This window comes from Nicotiana tabacum, chromosome 8 (assembly GCF_000715075.1).
Source record: "Nicotiana tabacum cultivar K326 chromosome 8, ASM71507v2, whole genome shotgun sequence".
In the NCBI taxonomy this organism is placed as follows: Eukaryota; Viridiplantae; Streptophyta; class Magnoliopsida; order Solanales; family Solanaceae; genus Nicotiana; species Nicotiana tabacum.
The window spans coordinates 117423721-117434817 of NC_134087.1; positions in this window are offsets into that span (position 1 = coordinate 117423721).

An 11097-nucleotide genomic window follows, 5' to 3' on the forward strand; every position below is an offset into this window, starting at 1 on the left:
ATTGGCCCTTGGCCTCATAACAAGCCACCTCGTGGCGTAACAAATCAGGCCCTAGGCCTCAAAATCATGAATCAGTACAACACTGTTGCAGCGTGCAACCCGATCCCATAATGTCCTCACAACACAGGCCCTCGGCCTCACTTAGTTAGAAATCTCTCAAGCCACTCGGGCAACAGTAAACATGATGCTCAACTTAAAATATCATTTAAAATATCAAACGGAGTAAATATGACTAAATTATGAAAACAATATAATACAACATGATTGAGTACCAATATGAAGTTAAAATAGTGAGGAATAGTAGTAAACATCCTCTAAGGGGCTAAAACAGTTGGCACGAGGCCCAAATATGACATTCAACCCAAAACATGATAATACTTTCCAAAACACAATGATATCAAAGAGTTTTCAATCAAATACACGACTTAACAGTCATACAGGACAAACTAAATCACAATCCCCAACGGTGCACGACCCCACGCTCGTCATTTAGTGTGTGCGTCACCTCAAAGTAACACAACAATGTGAAATCTGAGGTTTCATGCCCTCAGGACAACATTTAGAATCATTACTTACCTCAATCCGGTCCAAACTCTAGCCCATGATGCCTTTGCCTCTCGACTCGGTCTCTGGATGCTCCAAATCTAACCAAAAATAGTATCATACCATCAAAATATGCTAAGGGAACAAAGCCCACTTGAAAATAACCAATTTACATAAAAATTCCGAAATTGGCCAAACCCAACCCCCAGGCCCACGTCTCAGATTCTGATAAAAATCACAAAACCGGAATCCTTACACTCTCACGAGTTCATACATATCAAATACATCAAAATTCGACCATAAACGACCCCTCAAATCCTCAAATCAAAGTCTCCAATTTCAAGCCCTAACTCCCCAATTTTAGGCTTCAAATCCCACTGATTTCATGTTTAAACAAGAATCAACATAGGATCGAGTTTTAGGTTCAATAATCTTATCTCAAAGAAGTTCTCTTGAATTCCCTCTTCAATCTCCCTCAATAAGCTCCAAAACCGACTCAAAAATGGTGAACTATGGCCAAAAATCGCGAAAATGGCCTTTTAAACATTCTGCCCAACGCTTTAAATTCCTTAATCGCGATCGCGAAGCACAAATCTGACTGCCCTCATTTTAACCCTACCCGATCGCATAAAACTCCACGCAATAGCGTATTACTGCCTTGGCTACCTTCCGCGATCGCGGCCTCGCCCACGCGATCACATAGAACAACCCTATGCTCTTCTCACCAGCTCATCCCTTCTATGCGAACGCGACCCTGGTCACGCGTTCGCGAACAACAATTTCACAGCCTACCGCGATCGCGCCCTGACCTTTACGATCGCATTGAACAAATTCCACCTCTTCCCCACAAAGCCCACGCGATCGCAGACCCTTCTACGCGATCGCAATGAACAAATGTTTGCAACAAACCTGAAGGAAAATCTGCAACTTTTCAAACATGAATTTGATCCGTTTAACCACCCGAAACTCATCCGAGGCCCTCGGGGCCCCAACCAAACATGCCAGCATATCCCATAACATCATTCAAACTTGTTCCAATCTTTGGAACACTCAAAACAAAATCAAAACACCAAATCATCATCGGATTTAAGCCTAAGAAATTCCAAAACTTCCAAATTCCGCTTTCGATCAAAAAGTCTATCAAACCTTGTCCGAATGACCTGAAATTTTGCACACACATCAAAAATGACACAACAAACCTACTTCAACTTTCGGAATTCCATTCCGATCCCTATATCAAAATCTCCCCTATCAACCAGAAAACGCCAAAATTCTAATTTCGCCAATTCAAGCCTAAATCTACCCTGGACCTCCAAAACACATTCCGATCACACTCCTAAGTACCAAATCACTTCGAGAAGCTATCAAAATCATAAAAATCAAATTCCGAGATCATTTTCTTACAAGTCAACTTACGGTTGACTTTTCCAAGTAAAAGGCCAACTTAAGAGACTAAGTGTCTCATTTCTCTACAAAACCTCTCCGAACCCAAACTGACTAACGCGATACTACATAATACAGCTGAACAAGACATAAAGAAGCAGAAATGGGAGAAACAGAGCGGTAACTCATGAAAGGACCGACCGGGTCATTACAATATTAAAGTTGCCCTTTGCGATATTAATTACTGGGATTTTTTCTTATATATATATATATAAAAGTAGGATAATATTTACCAGATTAACTAGGTTTTCTTATTTACAAAAGGTAACTAAATTTTATTATGAACATGTATAAGTCTAGTAAAAAGCTACAATTTAAATACAACTTAATATAATTTTTTGTTTTATAGAATTCGATTAAAAGTTACACTTTACATACAACTTATATACAACCTTTTTTTTGGTGAAAATAAATTTTTTTGTTGATCATCATAACCCAACTTACAATGTAACTTCAAAACAAAACAAAACAAAACAGAGAAACATCAGCCCCTACAATTAATCTTCTCCTACATGCCTATTCTTGCTATCTATATAATTCTTCTATCCATTCTATAGCCTTATAGTGTTGTCCTCTATTTACACTTTCAATTGCTCTATATTTACAATCTTGCTTCAACTGTTTTATCATCTCCTATGGATAGAGAACCTTTAGTTGCTATAGCGCTTCATTCCTAGCCTTCCAGATTCCACAGACAAGTGCTGCTAGTACAACTATCATAAAAGATCTATTAAGTCGTCCTTTCACATTTCTCGTGATTCTTCTCCACATGCCTTGCGTCTATGTGTTTCTCACACGAATTTTCAACCACTAGAGGACTTCAGTTAGGCATATCTTAGAGAATTGACATTCAAACATTAGGTGATCTACTGACTCAGGTAATCTCCCACATAAGAGGCATGTTGTATCTTGGCATATTCCCATTCTCTTCAGCCTCTCTCTTGTCTGTAGTTTCATGTGCATAGCCAACCAACATATGATGCTATGTTTGGGTACATTCATATTGTTCCACACCCATCTACTCTCAGACCATCTTGGTGCAATCCTTTTAAGCCAACTACAACCCCCACCAACTGTGTATTTGCCATTACAAGTTAGCCATCCATTCGAAATATACCCAGTCCCTAACTTATCTCTCATTATGCAGATTATTTTTTCAATGCCAACAACAGTCTTAGGGCTGTCTATATTCCCATCATTCCCTCTAATTTAAGTACACATGATCAACCCATCTTACCCACAAGTTGTCTGCTCTTTGCTATATCTTGTACATATTTCTCAATTGTAGCCTCATTCTATTTTACACAGTCTCTGATCCCCAATCCTCATTCCTTTATATGTCTGGTAACCATATGATCCCATGTCACTAGAGGTTTTCTATTTGTTTCTACTCCTATCCCAAAGAAAATTCCTGTAGATTGTTGTAATTCTCTTCAACACCAGTTTTGGAAGAATGAAGATTGATGCCTAGTATGTATGCACATGCATGAGTACTGAGTTAATAAGTTGCACCCTACCTGCATAAGATAAGTTTCTTATCCCCCATCATTTGATTCTACTAGTTATTTTTTGTACTAATGAATCACAGTTTATTGCTGATATCTTTTTTGCTAATATTGGGACTCCTAGGTATCTAAATGGAACTGTCCCTTTCTTGTACCATATTAATTCACACACGTCTTCTAGGCATGACTCCTCCATGTTAGCATTGAAGATATTAGACTTGGCAGCATTAGTGTGTAGTCATGATGAGTGAGAGAAAGTTTTCAGGCCCCTAAGCATCAATAATAATGAGTGAAAATCCCCTCTGCTGAAAAGCAGAACATTATCAGCAAAATATAAGTGGTTGAGCTGCAAGCTTTTGCATTTTGTATGGTAGTGGAATCCTTCCTGATTAGCTAAAACCTTCATAATCTTAGTGACGTACTCCATACAGATTACAAACAATAATGGGGATGTGAGATCCCCCTATCTCAATTCTCTTTTGCCTATGATTTTATCATACATTCCTCCATTTAGAGCCAATGTGTATTGTGTTATAGTGATAAAAGCCATTACCCATCTTATAAATCTTCCTCGAAAATTAAGAGCATATAGCTTTTCTTGTACAAACTCCCACTCGACAGTGTCATAAGCCTTCCTAATATCAACTTTAATGATGCAAACTTTTTGTAGAATTCTTTCTATTGTATAATCTCACTAAGTCTTGGCATATAAGTATATTCTGCACAATGGTTCTATTTTCCACAAATGCACTTTGATTATGTAATATGATTGTAGGAAGTACCTCCTTGAGTCTATTGCACAACATCATATAAATTATCTTGTAGACTGTGTTGTAGTAGGCTATTGGTCTGTAATCACTTACTGACTCTGCATAGTTACTTTTTGGTATGAGAGTGATGATTATGTTGTTCATTATCTTCAACATCTTACTATTGTCAAAAAAATTCATCACTGCAGCACATACATCTTTTCCTACTATCTCCCAGCTGTCTTTAAAAAATTGACATCCATATCCATCAGGACTTGGGATTTATCTCCTGGAATTGCCCATAATGCTTGTTTAACATCCTTTTCTGTGAAGTCTGCCTCCAACATGCTTCTTTGTGACCCCGACACTGTTGCTCCAGGTTGCTATTGATATGAACTCTTTGTGTAGGTTTTGTTCCTAACAGCTTTTTGTAATAGTCGAGGGAAGCTATTGCAATCTCTTCCATTTCTATTTTTGTTTCTCTCATGTCATTCTTGATTGTGAACACTCTTGTTGTATTCCTTCTGCTCTTTATGTAATTGTGGAAGTATTTTGTATGGTTGGTCATGTCTCTGAAGCCATTGTGCTTTAATCTTTTGTTGTAAGAATAATTCCCTTGCCTTGTTCCACCTCCTACAGTCTTGAAATAGTTTGTTTTCCTCCCCTAACAGTGCCAAGTTTTGTGGATCTTGTTGTATATTGCTTTGACATGCTGTCAGATGTCTCACTGCTTCTTCTGCTTTCATTTCAACATTGCTAAATCTTGTTCTATTTAACACTTGCAGGCCTTTTTTAAGATTATTCAACTTACCAACTAACTTGAACAATTTTGTGCCTGGTAAGGATGTAGTCCAGTTGCTCTTCACCTTCTACTTGTACTTGGGGACTAATTTTCACACATTAAAGTACTTGAATGATCTTGTATTACTCTAGCTTCCTTTCTCCCATTTTATAATTGTAGGACAGTAGTCATACAATCCCTCATTCATAAAGTGAACCTCTGAAGCTGGCAGTTGGGCAAGCCAATCCATATTGGTCAACACTCTATCAATCATGCTATGCACTCTATCATCCCTTTTTTGCTTGTTATTCTATGTGTAGAAGACCCCCGATGATTTCAATTCCTACAAGTCAATTGATCTACACATTTCTGAATTCCCTCATTTCTCTCACTGTGGCTGTACTTCCTATTCTCTCATTAGAATTGAGAATGCAGTTAAAATCTCCCATGATTGCCCATGCTCCTTGTATCTGGTTGTGTATATTTTCAATTTCCTTCCACAGTGATCTTCTAAGTGCCTGGTCATTGAATTCATACACCACAGTTGTAGAGAACTCTTTACCTATCCCTCTATGCTTTACTTCACAATGCATGGGTTGATCAGTGAATCTACCAATGTTAACATCATATATTCCCGGATTCCATAGTACCCAAATTCTCCCTCCAGGGTGATGAGACAAGTTAGTAACGACCACCAAATGTGTATATGATCCTCTAACTACTACTACTACGAGTCCTCCTGATAACTAGGTATTTTGATATATTTTATACTCTTTCTTGCTTAAGTTTTGATTAGAAATGTGTACAAAATTGTCCCAAAGGCTCACAAGTTGTGCTTGATTGCAGGTTTGATCAACAAGGTGACAAGATGTCAAAGATCAACTCAAAAGGAGTAAAACTTGCACAAGTATCAAGACAAGACAAAGCTCAGACAAAACAAGGCCAGTGCGTCCGCACACCATTCTATGTGGTCCGCACAAGTGAGGTTCAAAGAGTATGATATTTAGGCAAAAAGAGCAATGCGGCAGCAGTAGGTTTTGTGCGGTCCACACTGGGATCAATGCGGCCGCACTCGATTTAGTGCGGTCTGCAGTAAGAAGGATCAGAGAGTTGACAGTTCCAAGTTTCAAGCCAATGCGGTCCGCGCTCCATTTCATGCGGACCGCACTAGAAGCCTCCGCGGTCGCACTTTATTCTGTGTGGTCCGCATTACCTGAGTTTAGAGAGATGGATTTTTATGTCAAGAGCCTTAGTGCGGCCGCACTAGCCCCGCAGGGGTATTTTTGTCCAGATTTTTCAGCTTAGTATAAATAGCTTCTTTTCCATTTTTAGTTCATCAAATAGTTTTCTCTTCAGAGCTGCGCTCGTGACTTCATAGTTTTAGCTGTTTTGAGTAATTTTATCTACATTTCAACATTGAATCTTCTTGTTTCATTTAGTAATTAATTAATATGAGTTTTTCTTCATCTATTTCTTTGTTTTAACCTTTAATTATGAGTAGCTAGACCCATAAGCTAGGGTTGTGGCTCAACCCTAGTGTGGGTAATTGATGAGTCTTGTGTTCTCAGGCTAGATTGATTATGAGTGTTTGATATTTGAGCTAATTTCATGTTTAATTGCTGAATTGGTGGTTACAAACACTAGTTTGTGTTTAGTTGACTTTGGCTCTTCTTGAGAAAGAGAGCCTAAGTCTCTGAAATTGGTCCAACAAGGAATTGGGATGTACTCAAGAGATTGATAGCCCTAATTAAAGGCTTAAACCTTGAGAGAGTAATACCCAACTTGAACCTTGATTGCTTGTGCAAATTTGTATACCCAATTGGTCTTGAGAAAGTCAATTCGGGCAAAATCACTCGAACTATCAAGAGGTGTAGAATGGGTAAAATTGTGCAAGGGTTATATCATACTCCCCAAATATATCTATCATCCCTTAGACTCAAGTACCCATCAATTGACCACCTAGGCGAAAGTCACTACCCTAGTGCCTTTTTAACCATTTGAACAACCCATAATATTTCACTCTTAGCATATTCTAGTGTAATTTAACATTGTAATTTGATAAAAGTAGAAGTAAAACGAAAACCCAAAAATGGTTAGGAGTGTAATTTGGAACATATACACAACTCCTTTTTAGATAGACACCTGACTCCAACTTCTAGCTCCCTGTGGAAATCGATCCCGACCTTAATGGGGTAAAATCTGCTTCGACCCTCTTTCGCTACTCAATTGTAGTGCAGGGTAGGCTTCAATCACTTTTTGGCGCCATTGTTGGGGAGCTAACGGTTTTGTCTATCTATCTGAATAGTTTTGCGTATTGTTCTTCTTTCCTTCTTTGTTACTAATTTTGTTTGTGTTACAACTCAGGTACCAAATGGCAACGAACAACACCAATGACCCTCTTGGAAATGTGATTGCGGGGGAAGAGGTAGACGATGTGGGAGATGATGAGGTACCTCTTGTACCTCAAGGACAACGTAGAGGTAGCCAGGCTAATGCTAATGTTAATGACAATATCCCAGACCATCCTCCGCCACCTCCAAGAGTGGCTCCTAGAGTACTTCCGAACCAAGGCTATGCAAGTGCTATTGTCCCATCCCGAATCCGGGCGGACAATTTTCAAATAACCAATGTGATGTTGACCTTACTAGAGCAACGTGGGTATTTCACGGACGCTGCAAATCAAAATGCTTACAAACATCTCAAGGGGTTCGTGGATACATGTTGGGAGAGCAAGCAAACTAATGTGTCTGAGGATGCTCTTAGGTTGAGACTCTTCCCATTCTCACTTAGAGGGAAGGCATTGGATTGGCTCGAGCAACTTCCCAACCATTCCATCACTACTTGGGATGAGTTAGCGGACAAGTTCATTGCAAAATTTTTCTCACCGAGGCATATGGCCGCATTGAGAGATGAGATCTTGGCATTCAAGCAAGAGCTCACGAAACCTTTGCATAAGATTTGGGAGCGTTATAGAACAATGGTGAATGAATGCCCCAACAATGATAGGACTGAGGCGATGATCCAACAAACCTTCTACCAAGGCATTAATACAACAAACCAATGCATAATGAACCAACTTGCTGGGGGCAACTTCATGAAGCTGTTGTATGATGAGGCTTGTGACATTCTTGACGAGATGGATGACACTTCTTTCGCTTGGCAAAGTAGAGCCAATGTGCCCCAGGGTGACCCCACGGTTATTCATTTACACAAGGAGTTACATGATCATGGGCAGGCTATAGCTGAGTTGATAACCACGATGAACCAACTAGCGAAGGAACAGTTGCAACAAGTTCAAAATCCTCGCCAAGTAAATGCCATGGAGGGTGTTAACGTGCTTGTCAACAATAGAAGACAAAGAGGGCAATAGAACCAATGGAATTCGAAGCAATTTGATAATAATTGTGGTGGATTTCAAAATGATGGTTATGATGAACAAAGTGAAGAGGTGCAATACGTGAATAATTATCAAGGCTAAAGAGGCAATTCTTCCAACCAACAACAATGGAGACCCCAAGGCAATTGGGGCAATCAATAACAAGGCAATGGTAATTGGGGGAACAACAACTAAAACAACAACTGGGGCAATCAGAACAATAATCAAAACAACCAAGGAAATTGGAATAGTAATAACAACAATTGGGGTAGTAATAATAATCAAGGTGGATGGAACAATGAAAACCAGGAAAACCGGTGGCAAGGCTTTCAAAGGCCCCCAATGTACCAACAACCCAACAATCCACCTCCATTTCCATATCATGGTCCCAGTTCTTCTAGCAATGATATGGGTAGAATTGAAATGATGTTCGAACAAATGATGAAGAAGAATGTGGACTCGGATGCTCAGTTGGCTTCCCATAATACCTCTATCAGGAACTTGGAGATGCAGTTAGGCCAAATCTTACAGTCTTTAAATACTCACCCTAAGGGTGCGCTACCAAGTGATACGGTAGTGAACCTGAAGGGTGAGAACAATCATGTTATGGCGGTAATAACAAGAAGTGGGAGAAGCGGTGATGTGCATGCCTCCAAACAAAAGCAGATTGTGGATGATGACGTTGAGTTGCAAGAAGATGAAGTTCCTTTGGTGGTTGAAAATGTGACTGATGAAAATATGAATGAAGAAGTGAGGATTGATATTCAAGATGTCGAGGTGGAAACTCAAAATAATGTGAACTTATTTAGGGAACACATAATAGACATGCTGGAGCCGGTTGTGACTAAATCCAAGGCTCCTTTGCCAAGGCCACCTCTGCCTTATCCTCAAAGGCTCGCAAAGCAGTAAAATAAAAATTAGTTTAAAAAGTTCATTGACATGATGAAGAGCTTATCCATCAATGTGCCTAATTGGTGGAGGCTCTTGAACAAATTATTGGGCATCCAAGGCCGACTTCCATGAGATTACAAATGGCATATAGAATGATGAAGAGACCATTGAGTATTATTGAGGATGTGCTTGTCCGGGTGGACAAATTTATCTTGTCAGCTGACTTTGTGATCTTGGATTGTAAGGTAGATTATGAAGTTCCTATCATTTGGGGAGACCTTTCCTTGCTACGGGGAAGACCTTAGTTGATGTGGAAGCAGAGGAATTCACCTTTCGGGTGGGTGACGAGAAAGTGGTATTTCATGTGTGCAAATCAATGAAGCAGCCCAACACTACCGAGGTGTGCTTTTTTGTAGACCCGTTACAGCAGTGATAATTGATGACACCAGTGCAATGATCAATGTGGAGGACCCATTGGAGGCCATATTATTGAACCTTGATGTCAATGAGGATGCAAGCCGAGTGGAGTACGTGAATGCTTTACATGGAATGGGCTCTTATTCTTATGAGCCTAGGAAATTATCTTTGGACCACGAGAATAGAAAGACTCCACCAACAAAACCTTCAATTGAGGAGCCTCCTGTATTGGAGTTGAAACCACTGCCTCCACACCTCAGGTATGAGTTTTTAGGCTCAAATTCTACTTTGCCATTTATTCTTTCCTCTTGTCTTACTAACATGTAGGTTGATGCCGATGCCACATTGGTGGTACTTCAAAAGCAGAAAAAGGCAATTGGATGGACTTTAGCTGATATTCGAGGGATAAGCCCTACATTCTATATGCACAAGATTATTTGGAAGATGATGCAAAACCCTCCTTGCAGCATCAAAGGAGGTTGAACGAGGCAATGTAAAAAGTTGTGAAAAAGGAGGTGATCAAGTGGTTAGATGCCAGGGTTGTGTACCCCATCTTTGATAGCTCTTGGACTTCACCGGTGCAATGTGTACCGAAGAAGGGTGGCATGATCGTGGTTACAAATTCACAAAATGAGTTGATTCCTACAAGAACTGTTATCGGTTGGAGCGTATGCATAGACTACCGCAAGTTGAATAAAGTGACCTGCAAGGATCAATTTCCTTTGCTATTTCTTGATCAGATGTTAGATTTACTTACTGGGCATGCCTTCTACTATTTCTTGGATGGGTATTCTGGGTACAACCAAATCTTGATTGCTCCAGAAGATTAGAAGAAGACCACATTCACTTGTCCATATGACACCTTTGCTTTTTCTAGGATGCCTTTTGGATTGTGTAATGCATCGGCTACATTTCAGCGGTGTATGATGGCCATTTTCACCAATATGGTGGAAGACATTTTGGAGGTATTTATGGACGACTTTAGTATTATGGGGGATTCATTTGATGAGTGCTTGAAAAATCTTGATAGGGTCTTGGCCCGTTGTGAAGAAACAAATCTTGTTCTCAATTGGGAGAATTGCCACTTTATGGTAGAAGAGGGCATAGTTCTTGGGCATAAAAATTTTAAAGCATGGTATTGAGGTAGACAAAGTAAAAATTGATATGATTTCAAGGCTCCCACCACCTATATCTGTCAAGGGAGTTCGAAGTTTTCTTTGGCATGCGGGGTTCTACCGGAGATTTATCAAGGACTTTTCGAAGGTAGTGAATCCCTTGTGCAAGTTGTTGGAAAAAGATGCTAAGTTCGTGTTTGATGAAAAATGTATGTAAGCCTTTGAAATTCTCAAGCATAAGTTGACCACCACTCCTATCATTGTAAGCACGTGATTT